Raw genomic sequence first — 26,626 nt, 5'->3', positions numbered from 1 at the left:
TAAATAGCTAATTCTCACAAGGCAAGACCCTTTTTATTAGAGGACCCAGAACTGACTGTTCACCTTTTACACCTGCGACCCCGCCATTTCCTGCACTGTTTCGATTTGTGTTTTAATTTGCCCACAATGGCTCCTGTGGCCCTCAGAGCCCGATACTAACCCTTTATCACGTCTACTGTACAGTGCCAATCAAATGTCACGTTGGACATGGGCACGGGGCACTTTTGGACCCATAGATGTAAGTTTGTGAAAGCCCTGTTCTAAACATAGAAGTTTCTATATAATGAAACCTCTACGGACATCAAACATTACACCATCTATAGTAATCCCAAAAATCTGCAATCAAGGACCTCTCAGCCAAGATGCAATATGCTCAATGGTGTAATCACTTCTACAGTCTTAGTGAAAGGCGTAACAAGCACATTGTATATCTTAGACAACCTTCTCCGATACATCACATTTCTAGGCTGTTTGTACATTGGCAGATTCTCTGCAGGAAGCAGTACCGATTTGATATTTTTGCAAATCGATCGCCGCTCATTCGGTTCCATTTACATGGAGTAGTCGGGAGTACAATATGTATTGAATAATTGTTGGGGCGCATACAGTTCCATTGTTGGCAGCGGTTTACACAGGGAGATGTGCTGCCAGCAGATCATTCTTGTTGGTGCTGTATAAAAGATGTATTTACCCAGCAACCAAGCGATTCGCTGACACCTTAACACGGGCCGAAGATCGGGAACGAACATTCATTACCCACCCAATCATCTACCTAAGTTAAAGACCCTTTAAGCTGTGGAGAGACTGCTAGGGATTTTCGTTATGGGATAAGGCATGAAATCCGTAAAATGATGGGCCTCTTAAAGAATATTTTATATTTTATCCCCTAGGTATATAGCTATTATGTGGTATGTCAATGATCTCAGTAAAAGTTTTTGTTTTTCTTTCGGTGGTGGTGGGGGGTTGGTGATCCTTTAGGCCGCCTGCACACGGGCGGAAATCCTGCGGTGGGATTTCCGCCACTGAAAGCCTGCATAGGAGTGCATTACAATACGCACTCCTATGCAGACGGCCGCGGTTTGGCAGCGCGAAATGTCGCGCGGCAAACAAACCGCGGCATGTCCCATTTTTGTGCGGGGCTCGCAGAGCCTCACACAGAAACGTCACTCACCCGGCCGCCGGCTCCGGTCTGCGCATGCACCGGCTGCCCGCCAGTCGGCACATGAAAGAGCCGGGGCCGCCGAGCGCGGGTGAGTATGCGCTCGTCTCTGCAGGCGCTCAGGTCGTGTCCCACGGCGAGAATTCTCGCTGCCGGATCCAACACGCTCGTCTGCAGGCGGCCTTACTGTGTGCTAACACTTGCCTCAAACAAATGAGTGCATTTGTTAGGGAAATAGTCATTGAGGTCAGTGAGATTTGGTTTATGTGCCACCATAGTGATACTTAGATGCTATACTCTATCTCATGTATATAGAGAAGTGTTCTGCATTCTTACTTCCCCTAGATGATAAATACATTGATACACCAGCTTGATACTTCGCCTTGGAACTGGTTGATCCTTGTCCCTCGGCTAGACGCGTTCATGGACCTTCTCGGAGGGTGTGCTGCCTTTCTTTGAAGCTCTGGCTGGAGCTGAATGAGATGATGACAAGCCATATAGTATAAGGTGCATGAGTGGTGTGTTTACAGAGTGCAGGTTAATTCTATTAACCTCCAGCCACTTTGGCTTTTATGTTGTAAAACTATTAGAAAGCTTCAGGATTTTGGTACCAGGCTTGGATCCCAACCATTTCCAGATGTCCTCCCGTGGGAAGGCTGCTAACAGGAAGGCTTTCAAGCATTATACTGCTGCTCTGCAGCCTGTGCTTCTCAGGTTGCTGTGATACTACTGGCGCAGGATGGCGACTATGCTGGGAGTTGTAGTTGCAGAACAATTACAGGGTGTATAACATGGCATTAAGTTTACATTGGACAATGACAAGTCATGCCTAACTGAACGATCTACAATGTCTGTAGACCACATTACGACAGGAATGTATTTGATACTAGACATTCTGAACAATTCGCAGCACTGCAGGATGTTCTGTCATTATGATTTACACTCTGTCAAAAAAATAAATAAAACTCGCGACCCTCATAAAAGTTGTCGTCTTTCTGCAAAACTCGGCATGCAGTTCCATCTCGGGGAGATGTACAGATGATGAAAGTTGTGGTGTGATTAGATGAACGGACTTGTCATCTGGGGCCCTAGAAGTGGTTCCCCCCTTGGCCTATAAGGTGGCTATCGGAGGCTCCTTGTGTGTAGTGACCTCCTATTCTGCTTGTGTGGAGCTTGTTGACCACTAGACTCCTCTACGACGCAGAGAAGAGGTTTTGCCCATTTAACAGAGTTTGAGAGGGGGTGCATTCTCAGAATGTTAGAAGCTGGATGGCCATATCAACTAATTGCTCCCCACCTGGGCTGCTCTGACTAGACAGTTAAGAGGTGGTCCCAATGGACCAGTGAATGCATGAGGGCACACAAACAAGGAGACCGGGCTCAGGATTTTTTTTTCCAACAAGAACAAACTGCTTCAAATGTTTCATTATCCACCATCCAGAGACAGGTGGCGCCATTTTTAAGACCCTTGTGTCTGATGGAACCATTTCCAGCCACTTGGCTGAAGGATATTTGGTATCACGGAGTCCGTTATGTGTACTGCATTTGACATGCATTCACTTTCTCCTCTGTTTATCACAGAGACGGGAAGTCTATATGTAAATTTTTCTTAAAAGCCCTTCACAGGTATAGACTAAAAGAATATAGTTTATTAGAAACTCTTAAAAACATATACGGGCTGACTAACAGTACTAACATACATTAACACAAAAAAGAGGAGAAGATATATTTAGGTGCAAGTTTGAATTATGCATCCAATGTCTCCAATGTAGATAATGGTCACAATAGCATGGTCAGTATAAGTGGATAACTTTAGTGCATATACAGAGTTCCTGCACTGAATGACTGATGACAGTCGTATGTAGAGGTCGCAGAGAACTACAGCTCTGAATGACTGGTGAAGTCACAGAGAAATACGGCTCAACGCGTTTCTCCGCTCGCTTTAGAGCGGTTCATCAGGAGCCACAGATGTATATTTGACCAAAAAATCTTTAGTGGGATTAATAGCGTCAATCATTTAATTGACTAAGCTATCTTCCTCTTTTAGGATATATAATCAGTAGGATTAAATTGGCAAGAAAGTGGGTTGTCTGCGAAGATGTCGCCAACAGGTATATATATATACCAGACACCGTTAGACAAAAAGCCAGCAGGGTACGATGGTATAGTGGCTACGTTGGTAAAGAAGGAAGGAGGACTTGGATAAAGAACTTGTGCACTGACAGTAGTCACAAGTCAGATGCGTGTTTAGATATGTCAGCTATAAGGATCCTGTATTTAGCGCTGTATACCTATCCTCCTACAAGTGTTGCAATGTTAGCAGCACTAATGTAGAGTTTCTAGTCATATGCACTGACATTAATGAAAAGTCAGGTGCATGTTCAGATAGGTCAGCTAAAGAGGATCCTGTATTTAAAGCTGCATACCTATCCTCCTAAAAGTGTTGCAATGTCAGCAACACTAATGTAGAAATGCTAGACTCCTATCAAAAGTTCACTGATGGTGAGCCACAGGGCCACAGGCTTTATCTGTTTGTTATTTTACTCTATGTTTGGCACACTAGGTAGCCTTATCTTGGGGACCTATTGTTTGAGCAGAAAAATTTGTTGAAGCCTATTTTTGGCTGCCTGCTTGAATATTAGATTGGTTGTCTGAACTTTTGATAGGAGTCTAGCATTTCTACATTAGTGTTGCTGACATTGCAACACTTTTAGGAGGATAGGTATGCAGCTTTAAATACAGGATCCTCTTTAGCTGACCTATCTGAGCATGCACCTGACTTTCTATTAATGTCAGTGCATATGACTAGAAATTCTACATTAGTGCTGCTAACATTGCAACACTTGTAGGAGGATAGGTATACAGCGCTAAATACAGGATCCTTATAGCTGACATATCTAAACACGCATCTGACTTGTGACTACTGTCAGTGCACAAGTTCTTTATCCGAGTCCTCCTTCCTTCTTTACCAACGTAGCCACTATACCATCGTACCCTGCTGGCTTTTTGTCTAACGGTGTCTGGTATATATATATACCTGTTGGCGACATCTTCGCAGACAACCCACTTTCTTGCCAATTTAATCCTACTGATTATATATCCTAAAAGAGGAAGATAGCTTAGTCAATTAAATGATTGACGCTATTAATCCCACTAAAGATTTTTTGGTCAAATATACATCTGTGGCTCCTGATGAACCGCTCTAAAGCGAGCGGAGAAACGCGTTGAGCCGTATTTCTCTGTGACTTCACCAGTCATTCAGAGCCGTAGTTCTCTGCGACCTCTACATACGACTGTCACCAGTCATTCGGTGCAGGAACTCTGTATATGCACTAAAGTTATCCACTTATACTGACCATGCTGTTGTGACCATTATCTACATTGGAGACATTGGATGCATAATTCAAACTTGCTCCTAAATATATCTTCTCCTCTTTTTTGTGTTAATTTATGTTAGTGCTGTCAGTCAGCCCGTATATGTTTTTAAGAGTTTCTAATAAACTATATTCTTTTAGTCTATACCTGTGAAGCACTTTCTCCTCTGTTTTGCAGTGATGTTGTGGACAACAAAGCTGTTGTAGAACGGGTTGTCTTCAGTGATGAATCCAGATTTAGTCTGAGCAGTGATTTAAGGCTGTGTTCGTGTATCTTGTATCCGTGCTAGAGGTGGTACAACAGGGTACTAGAGCCTCCATGCCCACCTGTATCACATTTTGTATCCAAGCTAGAGGCGGTACAACAGGGTACTAGAGCCTCCATGCCTGCCTGTTCCCATCTTGTATCCAAGCTAGAGGAGGTACAACAGGGTACTAGAGCCTCCATGTTCCTGCCTGCATTACATCTTGTATCCAAGCTACAGGCAGCCCAACAGGCTGCTAGAGCCTCCATGTGCCCGCCCGCATCACATCTTGTATCCAAGCTAAGAGGCCCAACACTTTACTAGAGCCTCCCTTCAAGGGGTCAGTTTTCTGCAATACGTTATCCTTTTGCTCTGATACTGTGATCACTTATATCAACCTTACAACCATACAGAGAAAGTTTCATTCTATTCCAACAACTCCTTCTGGAGGGGATGGGGGGGGGGGGGGATTGTTTTATATTTGACAAGGAGTATATTCTGACATATAATAAAGTTCAGTTAGAACATCTAGAATTGGCCTATAGCAGCCAGAGGTTGGTGTTTTTAGATGTTCAGGTACAATAAGAGTAACTGCAGCAGACAAGAGAAGTGGCCAGCGCTTGGACTTCAAAGTAGACATTAGGGTCGTTGGCTTGTTTGTGGTCTGTAAACAGGGCAACACACAGATTTGTATTGGGACTGTAGACCCCAAAACTGTAAAGGTGGCGACACACTTATCCAGATCAGCAAGACCAGTTGGTCATTTAATGTGGCAGCCTTTCAACTCAGGGGAGACAGGGATGGGACAGTTGGATCTCAACTGCCGGATTCTTTTGTTGGAGGAGAAACCCGCTTCATGAAGCGTCTGCTAGCAGCGGCCATGTGTATGGAGGGGCTTGTGAGCAACGGCCACCATTCTGGCAATGGCTGTCTAAAGGTATGGACACTTTAAGTGTGTGGTTACCATTAGCGTACTTTGGTGCGGGTTTTGCACATTTTACTTTTGAAGCTTTGCAGGGATGGACTGGCAAGGAGTGAAGCTCCTATATACAGTGGGGGAAAAAGTATTTAGTCAGATACCAATTGTACAAGTTCTCCCACTTAAAAAGATGAGAGGCCTGTAATTGACATCATAGGTAGACCTCAACTATGAGAGACAACATGAGAAAACACATCCAGAAAATCACATTGTCTCACTTTTAACGAATTTATTTGCAAATTATGGTGGAAAATAAGTATTTGGTCAATAACAAAAGTTCATCTCAATACTTTGTTATATACCCTTTATTGGCAATGACAGAGTTCAAATGATTTCTGTAAGTCCTCACAAGGTTGGCACACACTGTTGCTGGTATGTTGGCCCATTCCTTCATGCAGATCTCCTCAAGAGCAGTGATGTTTTGGGGCTGTTGCTGGGCAACACGGACTTTCAACTCCCTCCAAAGGTTTTCTATAGGGTTGAGATCTGGAGACTGGCTAGGCCGCTCCAGGAACTTAAAATGCTTCTTACGAAGCCACTCCTTTGTTGCCCTGGCGGTGTGCTTGGGATCATTGTCATGCTGAAAGACCCAGCCACGTTTCATCTTCAGTGCCCTTGCTGATGGTAGGAGGTTTGCACTCACAATCTCACGATACATGGCCATTCTTTCATGTATAGGGATCAGTCGTCCTGGTCCCTTTGCAGAGAAACAGCCCCAAAGCATGATGTTGCCACCCCCATGCTTCACAGTAGGTATGGTGCTCTTTGGATGTGACTCAGCATTCTTTCTCCTCCAAACACAACGAGTTGTGTTTCTGCCAAACAGTTCTACTTTGGTTTCATCTGACCATAGGACATTCTCCCAATACTCTTCTGGATCATCCAAATGCTCTCTACCAAACTTCAGTCGGCCCTGGACATGTACTGGCTTAAGCAGGGGGACACGTCTGGCACTGCAGGATCTGAGTCCCTGGCGGCGTAGTGTGTTACTGATGGTAGCCTTTGTTACATTGGTCCCAGCTCTCTGCAGGTCATTCACTAGGTTCCCCCGTGTGGTTCTGGGATTTTTGCTCACCATTCTGGTGATCATTTTGACCCCACAGGGTGAGATCTTCCGTGGAGCCCTGGATCGAGGGGGATTATCAGTGGTTTTGTATCTCTTCCATTCTCTAATTATTGATCCCACAGTTGATTTCTTCACACCAAGCTGCTTGCCTAATGCAGGTTCAGTCTTCCCAGTCTGGTGCAGGGTTACAATTTTGTTTCTGGTGTCCTTCGGCAGCTCTTTGGTCTTCGCCACAGTGGAGTTTGGAGTGTGACTGCTTGAGGTTGTGGACAGGTGTCTTATATACTGATAACAGGTGCCATTACTACAGGTAATGAGTGGAGGAAGAGGAGCATCTTAAAGAAGAAGTTACAGGTTTGTGAGACCCAGAAATCTTGCTTGTTTGAAGGTGACCAAATATTTATTTTGCACCATAATTTGCAAATAAATTCGTTAAAAATCAGACGATGTGATTTTCTGGATGTGTTTTCTCATGTTGTCTCATAGTTGAGGTCTACCTATGATGTCAATTACAGGCCTCTCATCTTTTTAGGTTGGAGAACTTGTACAATTGGTATCTGACCACATACTTTCCCCCCCACTGTGTTCATGTATGCTTGCTCCCTCCAGGTGCTGATGGATAGGTCTCTGTGTGCAGAGTGACACACAAGGAGCCTAGAGGGCGCTATCCACATTGTAAACCAGCTGTTGGGGCACATGTTGCTAGGAAGTATGAGAAGAAAGTTAGAAAAAAAAAGAACCCATGAAGCCAGTGCATGTGCAGGCAAAAACGTGACCATATGCAGGGATACCAAGTTTCCTGCTCCGCTAACTTGCTGTGATTTTTACGCAACGTATTACCGTACAGGCATGTGAGAAAACGGCAGTAGAAATGACCTATTTTATAATGGCGTACAGCATGAACTGACCCGTATAGTAGTCGTCGGCATGACTCCTGTGACTACAGCCACTCAGTAGTGCGTATTCTGCTGATGGGTCTACAGGGTATCTACTTCTAACATATTTTACTCATGATTTTGTGGAGTTTTTCAGTTTTTATTGTCCTACCTTCCCCCAAACCACTGCAGTCACATGTTAAGTCTGTAATGAAATATGAGAAGACCTATATACATAGTTGGATACGGAGTATTTTCTGTTTAGCCATAGGCTTTTCAAGAGAAATTCAACGATACCAGGAGAAGCGCATATAGAAAATGTCACAGAACAGAACGCTGGTTTAAAAAAACATAGAAGCCGGTACAAAGGAGAAGAAATAAAAAAAAAAATGCAGAAAAGTGTGTGCAAATGAGGCCTTAAAGGCAACCTGTCGGCTGGTTTTAGGCCTCATGTCCACTAGCTAAATGGAATTGTGGATTTCTGCCGCGGGTTCCGCAGCGGATTTTGCCCATAGGGAATCATTGGCCATCTGCGGGTCCATTAAATTGATTTTTGCACCCGCGGATGGCATTTTAAAACAATTGTGTTTTTCACGCGCGGGATAAAAAACGCGGCATGATAGCAATGTGTGCGGATATCTGTATTCAAAAAATATGCCATTTAAAGAAAATCCACCGCGGAAATCCACGGCAGATTCTGCGCGGATTGTATTTTTCAAGTGGACATGAGGCCTTACTGTGATTGGAGGCGATCGGGGGAAGAACGCTCCCCGTCCCGCTCTGCTCCATCTCCATTCCAGCAGCACTGTGAGCAAAACCAACAATACTCCTGTGTGACATCACTGGCACGGGCTGCCCGGGGCATCGTTTGGCCGACAGCTTGTCCCGTCTTAACCCCTTGAGTGGCACGCCCGGAAAAGTTCCGTGACGAGCTCCACTGCTCATAGCAACATAGCCCGGAAGATTTCCGGGCTATGTATCACTATGGGAGCTGCAGAGCACAATGCCACAAGCTGTGACAGTGTGCTCTGCCTGCACAGACCCACACAGAGCAGTGCAAGGGCTTTGAAAAACCAGCAGAAGATATTGCCGATATGCCGGCAATATCTCCTGCTTTGTTTACAGGTTGCCATAGAGACCATCGGCTTGTCAGAAGCAAGCCGATGGTCTCTGTGGCAGGGAGAGCTGGTTGTTAGCTGTCAGAGGACAGCTAGGTACTAGCTCTTACAGCAGAGATCAGAGAAAACCTCCGATCTCTGCTGTTAACCCTTTACATGCTGCAGTCTATGTGACTGCAGCATGTAAAGGGCTGTCACTGCAGCATGTAAAGGGCTGTCACCATCGGACCCCTGGAATGTGATCAGGGGTCCTGATGGGTCCCTGTGGAAGTCCCCTAAAGGGACAAAAAAAAATAAAAATTTTTAAAAAAATTAAAAAAAAAAAAAGTAAAAAAATTATTAAAAAAATTAAAAAAACACTTGTCTCCCTTTACTTTGTAAAAAATCAAAAATGCAATCACACATGTGGTATCCATGTGCGTCGTAATGACCCAGAGAAGGAAGTTAATACATTATTTAACCCCTTAATGACATGGCCCCTTTTTTCTTTTTTCCCCATTTCTTTTTTCCCTCCCCCCTGTTTAAAAAATCACAACTTGTCCCGCAAAAAACAAGCCCTTATATGGCCATGTCAATGGAAAAATGAAAAAGTTATGGCTCTTGAGACGCAACTGCAAAACTAGTTGAAATTCAATGATTAGACCATTTTAAAAAACCTGCCCTGGTGGGCACGACAGGGTGGTAGGAAACCTGCCACTCAAGGGGTTAAAGGACCATAACTGCAAATGAATCGATCTTTTAACAGGCCTTGCATCGTGATTATGGATGTGAGCCAAACCAGGTTTTCCAGTACATCAGTGCGCGGTTGGGTTCTGGTTGGCTTGGTGAGCGGATTTACCATAATGTTTTCAGATAACCTTCTGATAATGAATAATATGATAATCATATGTAGGGAAAGTACCCTGAACCGTTCTTGTGACTAGTCTTGGTCAGTTACTGGGCAGGCGAACAAGCGTGGTACTGCCCAAAAGCTCTTCTAGTGAAATAATTAGAGAACAGCGGTAGTGCTGGCCGCATATATCTATATTATACCCCAGTTCGGCACTATGCAGCAATTCCAGCAACCTCATTGGTTCTGATTCACAATTCCAGCAATGTCATTGGTTGTTTGGCTTGTGTGATTCAACCTCATTGGTTGTTTCGGTTCCCTGATTCAACCTGATTGGTTGTTAGTGCCGAACTGGGGTTTAATATAGATATGTGCGTGCTGACCCAGTTGGAAGTAGTCAACATGCACTCCTGACATCCCGGCCAGCGGATGAAGAGAAATGAAGGAGTAAGAAGCGCAGCCTCCTCTGCTAGTTGTCAGAGGTGGCCGGTTTTCCTGGCAAAGAGCTGTAAACCTATAGAGTGGGCACACTGGAATACCCGGAGAACGGGGCATCTTTAAAATGATTTCATGGGTGAGTGGATTGTTTTGACATTTGAATCTCATTGAAATGGGATTTCTGAGATGGGACTACCCATTTTAATTGGGTTTGGTCTCCCCCCTATAGCTTTTCACAGCATTATTCTAGTTAGTGGTTTTCATCCTTTGTAAGCTAAGACTAGGAGTGGTTCCAGAATGGTTTTTTATTACACTTTTTTGCTCTCTCTCTAGGTTCCACTTCTAGTTTTGGCTTACAAATTCTTGTACAAAATACTAATACATATTGTCTTGTGTACATGTCCTTACTTGTATATCTCCTAGCCTCTCTGCATCACTGTACTGTTTTTTTTTTTTCATTTTGCACCTAATCAAAGTGCTAACGACCACTTGTCCGTGTGTGTTACATGCAGAGCCTGACGGCACCTTGTTATATCAGTTACCGTCTCTTAGCTCTGCCCCTGATCACATGACGGTGACATCACAGGTCCTTTATCCTTCTTCTGCACTGAATGAGGAATTATGGGCAGACTACATCCCCCACACACCCCTGCAGCAGGAGTTGCTATGGATACAGCAGTACTCGGCCTGGAAGTTTGTACCTGCTTGTGAGACATCTGGACGCCAGTGTGGAGACTCTAGTAAATGACGCCTCACAAATTTACACATACATCGCTCGTGTGCTGACAGGACCTGTAATGATGGCACAGTCGTGCTCAGGTACATGGTCTCTGAACTGAATAAGGGATTACAGGCAGACTACATCCCCCCCCCCCCCCCCCATAAGCCCCCGTGGCCTCATTTGCTATGGATTCCTCAGTACTCAGTCTGGCAGTTTGTAGCTGGTTGTCAGACAGCTGCACACCTGTGTGGAGACTCCAATAAATGACACCTCACAAATGTCCACATACATAGCTGGCAGTGCATATTGAGCAACAACATTGAAGCATAGTCCTACACCGCTATCCTCACATCTGCTGAATGTGATATCATGTTATCTCACGTGCTAATGCCGCCAACACCAGTCCAGCCTTCATGTAATCGTCAACCATTGTCCAGTGTTGAAACAAATCGTTGCTGATGTGCAAACATGTCACCACAGAAGGTTCAATGCCGCCGTGAAGCTAATGCAGCTTACATTGCACAGTGACAAGCCATGATTTCACCTCAGCCACCAGTTGAAGTTTGTAAAAGACATGCAGCTGATATGTGGAAGCTACGAGCGAACATGTCTCCTCAGCGAGCTGCTGAAGTTCGTAAATCACATGCAGCATGCTATGGGAAATTAATTCTTCCTCCACACTTGCAGAAACCAATTGTGGTTTCCGCAATAGAGGAAGAATTGCAGCATGCTCCATTTTTGCATGGATTCCACGTGGACCGCTTCCATTAAAGTCGTTTGCTCTTTCTTACGAGAATTATACAGCCGTTCGCTGTATAAGTGACTGAAAAGGTATTTAAACCGAACGATTAGTGAACGAGCCAACGGGGATCTTTATGCCTGCATTAGATGAACGAACAGTGAACGCTTTATGGTTCGTCGCTCGACTGGTGGCTGTGTCTACACTGAACAGGTTAGCGGTCGTTTTCACTCGTTCGAACGATCTTCTCAAGACTCAATTCAAATGTTTTAGGGCTTCAGCCATAATTGCGCTACTGAGTGCTAATTTTGAAGCGGAGGAACAGAATTAAAATGGAAACAAATAGATCCAATCCCCCCCCCCCCCCCTTCATTAATTTCAATTAGGTCCTTAAAAATCCAAAAAGCTCTGTTTGCTTCCATTCTGTTCGGTTTCCATTCTGTAACTGAACATATAACGCAGCCTGCGGCACTATTCCATGCTTGGGCGTGTTCGCACTGAGCTGAACTACGATTTTCTTTTTCTTCTTCCCCCTAATCAAATTCCCATGCAGCTTCAGCCCCGTCTACTATCTAGCATTGACCACCCGTTTTTATCGTTGGACTTCTTTGGTATTTTATTCCACCGTTGGAGCTATGTGAGTAATAATAATATGCACTGGTGTCATAAATAAAGTTTTGACTTTTGACTTTTATGAGTAAGTGTAAATTTTATATCCCTCCAGCTGTAAAGTTACACAATATTGTTGTGCGCACAAAACAGTAGCGGGATGATAAGGTAATGGCACAACAGTGCTACTGTAGGGCGTACCGCCCACAGGATACAGCGCCGCTAATTACAGGTAGATACTACAAGACTGCAGGAAACCTGGCCATCTGAGGCAGAATTGTGCAATCTCCGCATTGGCTGCCGCCGCTGGTTCACCTATCTACACTTGGCAAGGCACCGGACCGTATTCATCTACCTATGATTTACAACAGCATTGGTGCAATAAACAAAGTAATCGTCAGCTCTGGACTCTCGTAAATCTAGTTGATGGCGGGGCTGACGTCAGGGCTGTTCAGGCCGGTGCTTAGAACGGCTCGTCCTTTCCATTTGTGCAAATTTACCTTTTGTACAATTTGTTAAATGCTGGGATTTTGCTTCAAGCTTTATTGGCCTAAAAGGTGGCAGTAAATGGGCAAATCCTGCCAACAATGAATAGATGTACACAGGAGTGTATGGTATACGTAGCCTCCAGCGCGTTCCCAGTATGTCCTGCAAAGCGGCAGCGTGCTTTACTGCACGGAGCATTTTCCATCGATGCAAGCCGCATTCATTTACCCCTTAATTACAGATCAGAGTCCATATTTGAATCTGCCAACCTATGCAGACGGGTGGGATGGTAACAGACCAAGCAGATCTGCTAATTTAGGTGTTTTGCCCCCCTTTAGCAGTGCTGCTGTGCTGCCCACTTTAATCAGGGCTTGTTTTTTTGTTCGATGCTGCAGACTTTCTCTCCTGGACACTCTTTATGAAATGAATTGTGTGGATGAAATCCTCCTAGTGCTATTTAGATCCTGGGATTTGCAGTAAGCTGCGCTTGGAAGTAGAGATCATATTTTATTAGGAGGGGGAGGTGTGCCTGACTTGGCCCTTCTGTAAGGTTCTGTTGCCCTCTAGTGGTGGTTCCTTGGGAAGAATTGGTTTGCAAACCCTCCTGTTAAGGAAAAAAAGACAAAAGTAAACAGTCAAATGGGTCAAGTTCAGCAAATTTTATCAAGTTACAGGGAATAATAATTTTTAATGCAGTCTGGGAGCCCAGCAGCCTAAGAGCGGTGTGCCTGCTACGTGGGGCGGGTTTACTTATAGGCATTCTTGCACGCTGTAAACTCTTGGATGTTCATTTAATGTTATACATTGGTTTTCTTATCATTCTAGTCGTGAAATATGTATAATAAATATCAACCCTTTGGATGTATTTGAAGACATTAGGCCGGTCTCGCATAGACAGGTTCTGACCGGCGTCCGCGCGTATCTGTAGCTTGTCTTTATCTGTACTACGGCGAGCTGCGGTCGGACATGCGCAGCACAGATTGTTTTTTTTAAAGATTTTTTTCCCCACACTATCGCTAGGCGATGACGTCGGTACCAGCAACCTATCCGCATTGCCAAATGCGGACGGGCCGCGGGTTGGATGGCTTCCATTGACTTCAATGGAAGTCGTCCGTGTGGAATCTACAAGAAAATGGAACTTTTGGCCAGGGTTTGGAATATACGGTTTTCACTGGGCCCCTCAAGTTTGAGAAGGATGGCTGTACAGATTTTCAGTCACTGAAAAAAAAATGTTTCTATTCACTGACAAGCAGAGACCTTGACAGGAGTGAGGAATTAAAACACAAGCTTAATTAAAGGTTACATCATTCTCCATCAAACATGATTTACATAGAGGTGAAAACCCCATTACTGTACAGCAGGGGGGTCACTGAAGGCCACATCAGCATTCTGGTTGCCTTCAAAGGGCTGTTTATAGGGGCTCATTCACATGGGTGTATCTGTGCTCCGTATTGGGCACATAATAGCGGCAGCTTAAATGCCATTGATTTGCATCGGGGTATTCAGACACGCAGTTTTTCACATGTGTAATTTTCATGTATGGAAAAAAACGCAACATGCATTATGACTGAAATTAATGGCAAAGGGATCGTCAAAATACTCGGTGATTACTCATGATGCATATGTATTTACACATGAACGAGGAGAAATTTATGTGACTATGCGCACAAAAAATAGGTCCAAATACGCAGTAAATACGTCCAATTTTGGTGTGTTTAAAAAAAAAAAAAATCTGCATATTTCACAAACTGAAACTGCATACGCTTGTGTGAATGAGCCCTAAATGTAACTATTTAGTAGCATAGCTATGGAGCTCTATGCACTATGATGGGGTTTACAGTGAGCTTCCTACCTTGGAGGATGGCTAGGGTGCCCGGGTAGGGCTGTCAGACCTGTGCCACCACCTGTGAGCTGCTGAACAGAGCGATGCAACGGTGCCAGAGCTCAGAATCCAAGATGGCACCCACTCTGTGCTGGCGCCGCCCCCTCTGCCAAGCGCTGGCTGCGTCCTCCTGTGAAACCAGACGTGATCTTTGTGTCCAGACCTCGTTGTGGGCCACATAAAATGACGGGATGGACCATGTGCGACCCTCAAGCTTTGTTTGACGCATATGCTGTACAGGCTGCCCTACTTACTGCAGGCCTGTAAAAATCTCAATGCGAATCGGGAACCCCTCATAACACGCCGGCAGTTCTTTTCAATTCCTGGATAGTTTTTGGCTTATTACCGTAAACTCTGGTCTTCAGGAGGCCTTACAAGCCGAAGTCTAGTGGGTTCACATCAGGTGACCGTGGTGGCCAAAGTCACTTAGACATTATTTGATGGTCACTCTGGAAGCGTGGCAGGTCGTCGCATCCTGTTGAATGTAGCCGGTGTGACTTTCTCATCATCCAGTTGATTTACGAACATTTGGGAAATCTCCGCTCGCAGCACACTGGTCACAGTAATGTAAAAAAAAAGATGGGGTCAATTATGTGACGCCATGATATCGCGCAGCAGATGCCAAATTTTTTCAGGGTGAAGCGGGGTCTCGTGGATTTCATGAGGATTTAACTTCTGACATCTGTGTATTTTGAGAGTTTACATAGCTGGATAAGTGAAACCATGCCTAATTTGTAAACCACGTGACCTCAAGAATATTTGGATCGCCGACGAGAAATACTTCAAACCAACGGCAGCGCACAAGGCGTTGGTCTTATCGGGACCTTTTTTGGATTCTCGCTCTGCAGTCACTCGGTATGCGTGCAGGCGCGCTCTTCAGCGCCTCCTTTTTGGATCTCCCCATCTGCATAAAGAGTAGCAAACAATCTGTAGTTAACGTTCTGGACCATTTCTTGTGGCATTTTCAGTTTTGCCCCCACTTCGCACGTCCAACAATTTTCCCGTTTTCTAGTTTCCGTACCAATTTCTCAATCCACGCCTTTGCTGGTAGTTTTCTGACTTTCGTCAATAAATCAAATTTGGCAGGACTTAATGGATCCTGTTCTGTAATGGGTGCGCAGATGAACACCTGCTGACACGGTATAGGGGGGCGTGGGTAATATTGATTACACGGCTGAAGCAAAACGTGGCTGTCGGGGGGGGGGGGGGGGGGCACGGTGTGCAGAGCGAGATAGCCAGACTAGTCGTCCCATCTCTCTTGCCACTATGTGGATGGCGGCAGTCGGGTTAAGGAGTGATCACATGATACGAGGTGGTATTGATTCTCATTGAGTAAAGAATGTTTTGATCAAATTTCACTAAAATGTGTGTGTTGCTATAATTTTGGAGCTGTCGGGATACTCGGATGAACTGGAGTACACCTACTTATCTTGACCCATACATTATTTTTTTTTACCATTTCTCATGTCGGTGGGTGCTGATGTGTTTCTTTTTTTTTGTTTTTTTTTGTTTTTAACTGAATTTTAACTTTTTTTTTTTTTTATTTTCAAATGGTTCTACTGACAAAAAGCCCTCCAAAGTTACTCAGTTTTTTACCTTTTTCACCTAAAGAGCAACAATTTTGTCCGGGTAGATGATCCAACTTTGTGTTGATCCAACTAGGCGGCCCCACATATCTCCTCTTCTTGATATCCGTTGTAGTCACACTAGAGTTTTCCGGGAGTCGGATCCCTTTGTTTCCATTCAATGTTCCAGCCTACACTTGGAATACATGTTAATGTAGCAGATCTGTATGTTAGGAGATGATAGAGGTTGCTATCTACATCACTCCATGATGGGGGTTATTGACCTGTATACGGACTAGTATATGTTACGGCTACCACACACATCATGCATATGTTAAATTTATTTTCTAGAATTACATTGCACAAGACACAATTTCATTCCCCGATTAGCCCTGGTCTATAAAATCCTGGGTAACTGCGCTTAGGTTTGTGGCTTTGGGGGGGTATATGGATCATTTGGTGCCTGTCTGTCTGAAATTGACATATAGATATAATGTTGTTTGACATGGTCTTGGACAGAATACAATTGTGTTGTTCTTTTGGTTCTCCCTTTGGGATTGTGAATATTGCCAAAAATCATTCAGCACGAGCAATGTGTAAAGTGCCACATCTCCGTCGTAGAACCTTCTGCGTTTGACTTTTTATTCACTTTGATACAATTCGTCATGCAATAAATTAGAATATTCAAACTGAACTGAAATGTTTGGACATCCCAACAGCTGTGCATCGTTATATCGCAGCTCACATTCACACACATCTTTATTGTCCGGCACATCCAGGCAAATCCCATTTTTGCAGAAAGACTACGTTGAATTCACATACAGTGTTGCAGATTTTTTTTTTTTTTAGTTTTTGCTGAGAATTGTTTTTAGTTTTTTATTTTTTCCGCAAAATAAAAAAGCAGATGATACTTTATGGTGAATTATTCAAAATTCTAGCATTTTTCAGTTTGCCATTTTTGCGGCATTTTAGGAAGTCTAAGGCCGCCTGCTGACGGCCGGGTCGGATCCATCCGCTAGAATTCCCGCAGCGCGACCCAACCCAAGTCCCTGCTGAGAGCAGCGCGGCACTCACCCGCTCCCGCGGCTCTGAATCTTTCATGTGCCAACTGCTGGGCAGCCGGCACTTACGCATACCGGAGCTGGCGGCCGTGGAGTGACATTTCTGTGCGAGGCTCTCCGAGACCTGCACAGAAATGGAGCAGGCCGCGATTTTTTTTCTGCGCGCGATTTTTACGCGGCAGTCTATGTAGGATTGCGTATTGTAATGCAATCCTATGCAGGCGTGTACGGGCGGAAATTCTGCGGGGAATCCCGCCGCGGAATTTCCGCCCGTGTGCAGGAGGCCTAAGTGTGGCTCTTGTAACTTTTTTTCCTATAGGGCCCTTTTCACACGTGCAGAATATTTCTGCAAAAAACAGCCTAATCTGCTTTATCAGATTTCTGCTTCATAACCCATATTTACACGTACAGATTTAGGTGCGTCTTGCAGAAATATTCTGCACATGTGAAAGGCCACATAGGACTTTAAAGCAAGAATTGCGAGTTTTTTTGCTTTTCCATTAACCTGATAAATCGCTGCTTTCGGTAGAAGTGATATTTCTACATACTCATAAGTGTCTTCTTTCAGCCTAACCTACTATGTTACTATGTAGAAGAGTAATAGAAAAAAACAGAGGCGACAATTAGGACGTTCATGCCGCTCATTCTGAGGAATTGAATCGTTAATGACGGGGGAGTTTTCTAAATGGCAATTAGGAGTTAAATTGTGGAAGTCCTTAATTCTGTGGAAGAACAGGTGTTCATTTTTGCCCTTCCTTAAGATGGGAGGTGGCAAATGTCGCAAGTCGGTTATAGTACAGTCTCTTCTGAAATATTGGGGAAAGTAGGTTGTTTCAGACATTGTTTTGATGAAGGACATACTTTGAGTAAAAAGATGATTGAAGAGGGAAAACCTAGAGAGAAGTGCAGCAAATTATATAGGCGGCTCCGCTAAAATGATCTCCAATGCCTTGAAGTGGTAACTAAACCTGAAAGACACAGAAGGAACCCGGGAACTACTGTTCGAATGGATCAAAGAATAGCCAAAATGGCAAAGACTCATCCAATGATCCCCTCTCGAGAGATCTGACCTTCCCAGTGAGCACTGCTACAACCAGAAGACTATGAAGTAAATCCACGTTACCAGCAAGAACTCCCCGCAAAGTCCCTTTAAAAAAAAGACATTCGATGTGGGATAAAATATGCAAAGGAACACATTGACTGTCCCAAAGAGGAACAAAGCAACATTTTGTGGAACGAGGAAAGTAAAGTGATTCTTTTTGGCCCTGGCGCCTGCAGTCGGTATATCGGACTATCCCTTAGCACTGGACTGAAGAAGCAGTACACTGAGGACTATAACGCCTGGTGGCGCCATAATCACCATATGGCCATGTTTCTCATATACGGTGTTGGGCCTATTTATCACATACAAGGGATCATGGATCAGTTTGAATATATTAACGGAGTAATGGAGTCTCAAGGCCGATGCTCTGACCTCCGCTCCATAGAGAACGTGTGGGGTGACAGAAATGCGTTTTATTAGGGAAAACCAAAAAAAATGCTGAACTGTGGAATGTTGTACAGTGTTCCTGGAGTGGAATACGGGCCAGGAGTTGGTGGACTCCATGCAACGCGGAGTCAGAAACAATGGTTATGCCTCTAAATATTCAGTCATTCAAAGAAAATGCAAATCCTAAATATTTTTCCGTTTTATACATTACATTCCTGGGTTTTTATTTTTTTTTTAAATCCTGCGTTTTGGTATTTGATTTTATTTTTTTTGAACAGTCAAGACTTCCTTGTTCTTTACTTTCTGTAAAGGATGAACACAAAGCGGATACATATCATCATCGTTGCGATTTGGCATTGAATGTATAGCATCTCCAGTCCGTGTGCGGAAAGAAGTTTTATTATTTTATGTTTAACTTTTCAGAAATATTTTATTAGATTTTTTTTAAACATGTAAATTACATATTGCAAAATTTACCCAGAGCATAGGGTGTACAATACACCATTTATAGCCTTTAGTATAGACAATGAAGTAAGTCCACATGTCCCGTTAAGCCTAGCATGGGCAAGGCTTAACGGGACAATACTATGGAAGAGAGGAGAGGAAAGGAACAAGTAATACGGACCCTCACAATGGGTTACTCAGTCATGGGTGTCCACCTGGATAATAACTCGGCTGCATTATTACGTCCTAATTGAGGCGATGCCTAACACTACTATGCTTATGGAGAGATTTTCGTTTGTACCCAATGGATTCATTTTTGAGGCAGGAAAATTAGCATGAGTATCCTGAACGCTCTTATTTTCTTGAACACCACTGTGTGTGAGAGGTAGGTAGGCAGGTAGGTAGATGCATAGATGGCAAAGCCTACGAAGAGGGGTTTAAGGTGCTTTCTGACATCTACTTTTGGAGACGGTTAAGAGGCCTCCGTGCACTAGATGTGGACTGATGCCGGTATAAAACCCTAACTGTGCCCCTCCTTTTGTATTTATCACATTGTAGCGTATTCTGCTGATCTGTTACATCATTAGATCTTATTGGGAAGGAATAAATGGGCGGTCCGAGGGGACAGAAAATGTTAGCATCTAAATATTTATAGCCCAGGCATATAGGGAGATTGATCAATCTGTTTACTCCAGTTTAGCGGTATATATGGAGCAGGTTTTGCCATATTTGTGGTGAAATTTGCAACTTTTAATGTAGCCACTTTTAAACAGCAGAAATGACTTATCACGGGGGATGGGGCAAACATAATGTACGCCAAAATGGTGTTAAATTGTAGCCAAAATCTCTGCCGGATTGTAGCTGTTGTAGCCTTCAGGTTGAGGTCTCTTGAGTATGTTCGTCACTCCGGCGCAGGTTTTACTCTTCACCGTAGTTATATATATATATATATATATATATATATATATATATCTCTTAGAAGTCCTCCTGCGGTCCCGTGGTGGACGGGTTACTGATTGCAGAGTTCATTCTGGTTCCCAGTCAGTTTGCATGGAAGTCATCAGTAAACCTCTTCGCTCGGGGTTTGTGAAGGCGATAAAACACACGTAGCCTAGTTGTAAACCGAGGAGAAGTGCTTTATTATATAGACGAGCACCACAGAAAGGGCTCTTTGGTTAATTTTTAAAATGTTTGCTCTCTGATTTTGTCTTTCTCAGTGAAGTATAAATGCATCTCTTGATGTGTTTAACAGGGGCAAAAGCTGTGGAGATGACTCAGTGTTTCTTACCGGTAACCATGGCCGGCTTGTTGTGTATGGAACACACTGACAAATGAACTTCGGTCTTAGGGCTTCAGAAACTACCTCAGCAGTCCTGATTTCGTATCGGAACAATCCCCGTGCCCCAAAGTAGATGCCGTAAATATTTACTACAGCTTAGAAGTTTCTGCACAGCTTTCTTATTGATAACTATAAAAGTTTTTTTAATTGGCTGGGCTACTAAGTCAGATTGAACGGCAACTTGGGAATACGAAGACTGGTGCGATTTCTCATCTCCGTTTGTATGGAACGATGGGATACTTCAGTAAGCATTCCCTATGCCAGGCTGTGAATATCATCCGCTTTCTATTCTATATAAAGCATATAGAGCTAGAAAACCTAAACGGGTTAAAAACACGTTAAATGGGTTGTTCGGCTCCTGGACAACGTTGCCCTATAGCTTCATTCTGTTATCAGCAGTACTTTACCCTCCTCTGCCGCAGGGATCCAGCGCTGTAGTTCTGCCATGGTCTCGGGTTTGTCACCTGACCACTGCAACCAATCCAGCATCACTGCCCATTCTCCTGGCATCAGGGCTCATATCCCAAGCGCCATGATGCCAGGAGTTCAGAATGGCTACGTCTGCTCGGCTCCCAATCCCGCATTATACAAAGTTTGCGCACCAAGGACATACACACATGTCCTGGGGTGCATAGGTGTTAGAGGTGGGCAATTCCTGTTTGTTAGAAGGACCTTTTGACCATATGCTGACTACAGTGAGGTACTGCTATAAGCCCAGTAATTAACTGAAATCTGGCAGTAAGTGTTGAGTTTCCCTACAGTAGCACCCAGGGGTATCGGTAAGGGCACAACCCCTGTTCTTATGCCTTTATTAGGGTAAATGAACGTCATAGGCTGGGGACTGCCACTTGGGATCCCCTTTTATGATCCAGAAAGGGAAGCTGCTCAGTAAGAGTAACCCCCTCTTCTAGCAGACCTTCTGCCGTCCTGGTATTACAGGGTGGACTTTCATGTGAACCGCTGACTGCGGCTTCTTCCGGCAAAATCAACTGATTGCTGGGGGTTTGGAGAATGGGACCCAGGGTGATTAGCAGTTGGCCCTGGGCCCTCTATTCTGGAATGGGTTGTGCGCCTTGGCACAACCTCTTTAACCAGGGTCTATAAAGCTGGCCCATTGAAGTGGCAATTTTGCCTTGAGCTGATAGTCTAATACGAAGGTGAGAACTGTAGTTGTTATACAGTGTGTACCACGAAGCCAGCCTGTCGGACACCAACCTGATCTGTACTTGGCTGCGGAATTAGGCAAGAGTTGTGCAGCAATACTTCATCCCATGCAACAGATATGCAGCAAAACTGCACAAAACCAAGAAAAATCTCTTTATTAACGTCTCCCATAGAGAATAACGGAAATCACATGCGAATATAATATCACGCACGCGGCATATAATCTCTCAGTCCCCGTGAAGCCACAGCTGGAATTAGAATGTTCTCAAAATTAAAGCTAGGTGGAAGACCTCTTTAAATAACTAGGAGGGGGAGAACGTCTAGCAAGTTTGGAAAGAAGACTTGTTACGCAGTGCGTCTCTGTACAACCCCCGGGTGCTTGTAAAAGTTCTCCTCTTAATTACTGTAGCTCAGAGCATGATTTTACAATTAATGAGTAAACACAGCCCCTCATTATATTTTATAGTACCTGAATAGTTTGTAGCGAACTTGGATACTGTCCAGTGCCATTTCTCCAACGCTGCACTTGTACCATGGGGCTCCTTGGCTTGGTGCCCTCCATCAGGGTGACTGTACCACTCACATAGACTTGTCAGCTTACTCCTATTTGTAATGAAAGCAAGAAGTAGTCTTGTGTGTGTATGACACCGGCCGCATTGGTGAAAGCCAGTCTGTGCAACATAATGCCAGAGCAGTTCAGTAGTGGCCATGCTGGCTCACTGCTGTACACGTTCATCCAGAACTTCAAGCCGTTCTCTTCTGTAAGGTTCTTAAAGTTCTGTTCAGCCATATATTAACTTACCTCCCTCTCTGGGTCCCACAATGCAGATCCAGCGGGTGCAGCCGGCCTAATGGTGCCGCTCTGGGTCCCACAATGCAGATCCAGCGGGTGCAGCCGGCCTAATGGTGCCGCTCTGGGTCCCACAATGCAGATCCAGCGGGTGCAGCCGGCCTAATGGTGCCACTCTGGGGTACATAGAATGTGTTGGAGAACTTTCCCAGATATTCCACCATTGTTTTGGGGTTTGTTTTTGCATTCAGTAAACATAACTTACAAACCTCTCTGGATCAGCATGATTACGGCAATACCAAGTTTATATAGATTGTTTGTTTTTATATTTTTTTTATTACTCTTGCACACAAACACATTTTGAAAGTAAAGCCATTGAATCTGCATTGCCACATGCTAAGATCCATCACACTTTTATTATTTTTTTTTTCTGGTGACCGCGCTATGTAAGGTCAGTATTTTGTGGGAGTAGTTGTAGCTTTTATTGGTAACCTTTTGGGGTACATGTGGTTTTTTTTGTGTTTTTTTTACGTTTTTGAAAAGCGAGCAAAAGAACTGGCAATTCTGGCATTACTTTTTAAAAACGATTTTACGGCGTTCACCTTGCACGTACGAACGTGGTAATCTCTTTATATTGCTTTTTTTGAAAAAATGTTTTTGTATTTTAGCCATTTAAAAAAAATATATATTTTTTTCTCTTTAAATTAAGTTATTGAACTTTTTTCTTTCAAAATATATTTAGTGAAATTTTCCAATATAAGCATACAGTAGAAAATTGTGCTGATAAACTATATTGTTAGAATCATATCAGTTCTTATGAAGAAAAGGGGAAACACACATTTCCCGTCCCCCCAGGCTATGAGTCTCCCAACAGACTTGCATAATAGTCCTCTCAAACCTCAAAAGAGCAGGAGAAGAGGGGAAAAAAACGTTATTGAACTTTTTTGTTTGACGCTGTATTTTAATCCCTGAAGGGGACTTGAAGATGCAATTTGTTTGATTGCTAAGAGTGCGGCGCATTACTTGTGAAGTGCGTTCTGCTCAGCGTGTGACAGCAGCCTCTGTCTCCGCCAGAAGGAAGGTCTTATAGGCTGATTTATATAGCAGACATGGAAGCCTTCTTCAGGATTCCCGCTGCCATGGATAACCATTGGTGTCTTGCTGTGGCACTTGGTGGTGGCGATGGGTGACAGAAGGAGGCCTCTCCCCCTGTCAGCTGCTTAAATGCTGCAGTTGGTATTATGGCATTTAAGGAGTTAAACTGCCAGGATCTGAGATTTCTCTGCTACTGGTAGTTAGAGCAGGAGCCTAGCTGTCAGCCAATCCACTACCTTAAAAAGATGTATGTGAAAGATTAAAGAGACCGTGACCATCTTTTTGCCCCACTTTCTGAGAGCAGCATTTGGTAGTGACAATCTCGCTGATCACTATGATGACCGAGACGACTAACAACGCCATCATCTATCTACTGATTGGCAGCTGTCTGCCTATTACTGTGCATAGAGAGTGCTGCCAATGATTGGCTGGAGGGCGGGGTGGGTGTGGCTGGCTGCAGCTCATGAATATGGAGGACTAGTTCTGTGTCTGGCTGCTATTAATAAAATGCAAGTTTCTCCAAAACTACTGCACAGATGCACACAGCAGACACATCACTGTAATCAGCGCGACAGACGCTACTTTACGGTGCTGTCAGTGAGGGCTGCAAAAACATGACGACAGATTCCCTTTAATACCCATTAGTAAGGTCAGTAAAAAGGCGTATTGGCTGTCACTTAGCATTACATTAACCCCTATGTCCAACATGGCAATGAAGCCAAAATGTCGTCTACTGATGGCGCATCACTGGAAGGTTTGCAGCCAATTATTCATACTATATACAGTATGCGCTAAGTCAGAGGACTGCAGCCAGTTGCTCAGGAGCCCGCATGTGGTTTGGCGCCCCTTAATGTCAGGTTCACCATAGCGGCTGTGACGTATGGCCATATGCATCGGCTACCATGTGACATTCACATTACCAATATTACTGTCATATTCTATACCCACAACAGTGGTAATAACTTATTTGTATAGGTTTTCTAAATTTCACACCGCAGTGTCGGCCTGTAAATTGAAAGGTCATAATTTTGGGTTCACACCTTTTAATTGAATGTGGCTTCTGACATCACAAACATTAGCATGTGGTTTGGAGAGAAGTGTTCCAGTTCTGGCTCCAGTTCCTTGTCTTTAGTCTCCTCTGCTCTTACAAGCCATTGACCATTTCTGTTCAAGCCTCTGCAGTCATTATTATTTCACCCGATCACCTCGTTATATTTGTGGTATCGCTCAAACGATGTTTTGTGTCTAAATAAATTTTGCCCTGAGAAAATTTCAGCCCATCCAGAAGAGCTGATCTGTTCTGTTTGCCTGGCTTCATGTCCATTCTGATGTCGCAACATCCCACAGCCACTGCCAGCATTGGCTAGAACTCCGATCCCGGCTGTGGTTGACCTCTAGGCGTTTGGGCACAGGAAGGGTACTCCGAGGCAGAGTGTTGGTTTGCCGAGGCCTAACCAAGACCAAAGGCTCCGTTTAATGGATGGCTTATCAGATTATCACTGAAGGCTATAATGCCTTGGTACATGCAGTATACTGAAGCATTATAGAAGTAATCAGAAGGTTGCAGTGTCAAGTCCATCTATTGGGCTAAACAATAAAGTTCAATTTAGAGAAAATGAAAAAACAAACAGCAAAAATGGGAAAATCTTGAAAAGGGATTTTACTTTGAGTGTTAAAAAAACAAACAAACAAAATAAAACCACAAATGTATCATTGTCACGGTCGAAATGACGTTTTATTTATACCGCATGGTAGATGACGGTAAAATGAGCAAGAGCAATTTTTTTTTTCTTCCCCAAAAAAGTTAATCATTAAAAAAATTACCCCCCCCCCCCCCCCAAAAAAAAGCCCGCATAAGACTATATTAACTGACAAATAAAGAGTGAAGGCTGGTTTAGACACAACGATTATCGCCCCAAAATTATTTTTGAGCGATAATTGTTGTGTTTTTTTACAGCGCAAGGTGATCACTCAAACATTGAGCATTCGCCTTGCGCTCCGAGCGGAGGCTGCAGAAGACAAGCGGGGCCGCTTGTCTTCTGCATCCAGCTGTTCTCTGCTCGGAACACCCGGCTGTTCTACAGCTGAGCGCTCCGAGCGGAGGATGCAGAAGACAAGCGGGGTGTCCCTGCTTGTCTTCTGCATACAACTGTTCTCTGCTTGGAGCGCCCGGCTGTTATATAGCACAGTGCTCCGAGCGGAGGATGCAGAAGACAACCGGGTGTCCCTGCTTGTCTTCTGCATCCAGCTGTTCTCTGATCGGTGCGCCCAACTGTTATACAGCCGAGCGCTCCGTGCTGGGTATGGAGAACAGAGCTGGACTGCTGTGTTCTTCATACCCCTCCTGTCATCAGGGAGCGGGATACAGCTGAAACAATAGTATTACCTGTATCCCGCTGTGAATTCCTGATAAGGCTCATCGTTGTCTTTCAGCACGCTTGAAAGATCAGCGATGGCCTAACGAAAACTGCACTAGGTCAGCACAGTTGGACACAACGATTATCGCTCAAAAGACGTCTTTGAGTGATTTTGAGCGAAAATCGTTGTCTAAATCAGCCTTTACGGCTCTTGGATCACAGCAACATAAACACTATTTTATTTTGTGAGATGTACTAAACAGTAGTAAAGCATAACGTTACCGGTACACGATTTGCACTACTATAACTTTACCAACCCATGGGATAACTGTAATCCCTTTTATGCTGTACTGTTATTGGCATAAAGTTTCTAAGGCAAAAATAAAAATGGCGGACTTGGGGCTCATGTCCACGGGTGGTTTTTCCACACCGTGCGATGCATGGTGAATGTAGTCAATGAAAGTCAACGGACTTTCACTGATCCATGCACATGTGCGTGTAGACACTGTGTAGGTACGCACAAAATATAGATTGCAGCATACTCCATTTCCCTGCGTACCACACAGCGTGAGCCCTATATATTTGTATAGGCGGTGTATGCAACGCTGTCCATATGCAATACATTGCGTATAGGCAGCGTTTTCATATGCAACCCCGCTATGAAACGGGAATTAAAAAAAAAAAAAGCCACACTGCGCATGACCGTGTGCATGTGATACATGGCCATGCGCAGTACACTCACAGCCATACGCAGCCCCTGCTGGCTGTCAGCAGACCCGCTGCTTGCAAACAACGGTAAAAC

At 44.1% G+C, this 26,626-nt stretch overlaps 1 protein-coding gene across 1 annotated transcript in view; it reads left to right on the top strand.

The window, feature by feature from the left end:
* The window catches only part of TAX1BP1 (Tax1 binding protein 1), a 121,420-nt gene that overhangs the window by 48,154 nt on the left and 46,640 nt on the right, over positions 1-26,626 (top strand). The gene's annotated exons all lie outside the window — the stretch shown is intronic.

Source organism: Eleutherodactylus coqui, chromosome 12 (assembly GCF_035609145.1).
Source record: "Eleutherodactylus coqui strain aEleCoq1 chromosome 12, aEleCoq1.hap1, whole genome shotgun sequence".
Taxonomy (NCBI): Eukaryota; Metazoa; Chordata; class Amphibia; order Anura; family Eleutherodactylidae; genus Eleutherodactylus; species Eleutherodactylus coqui.
The sequence above is the reverse complement of the archived record's forward strand: the minus strand, read 5'-3'. Positions and strand labels throughout refer to the sequence as shown.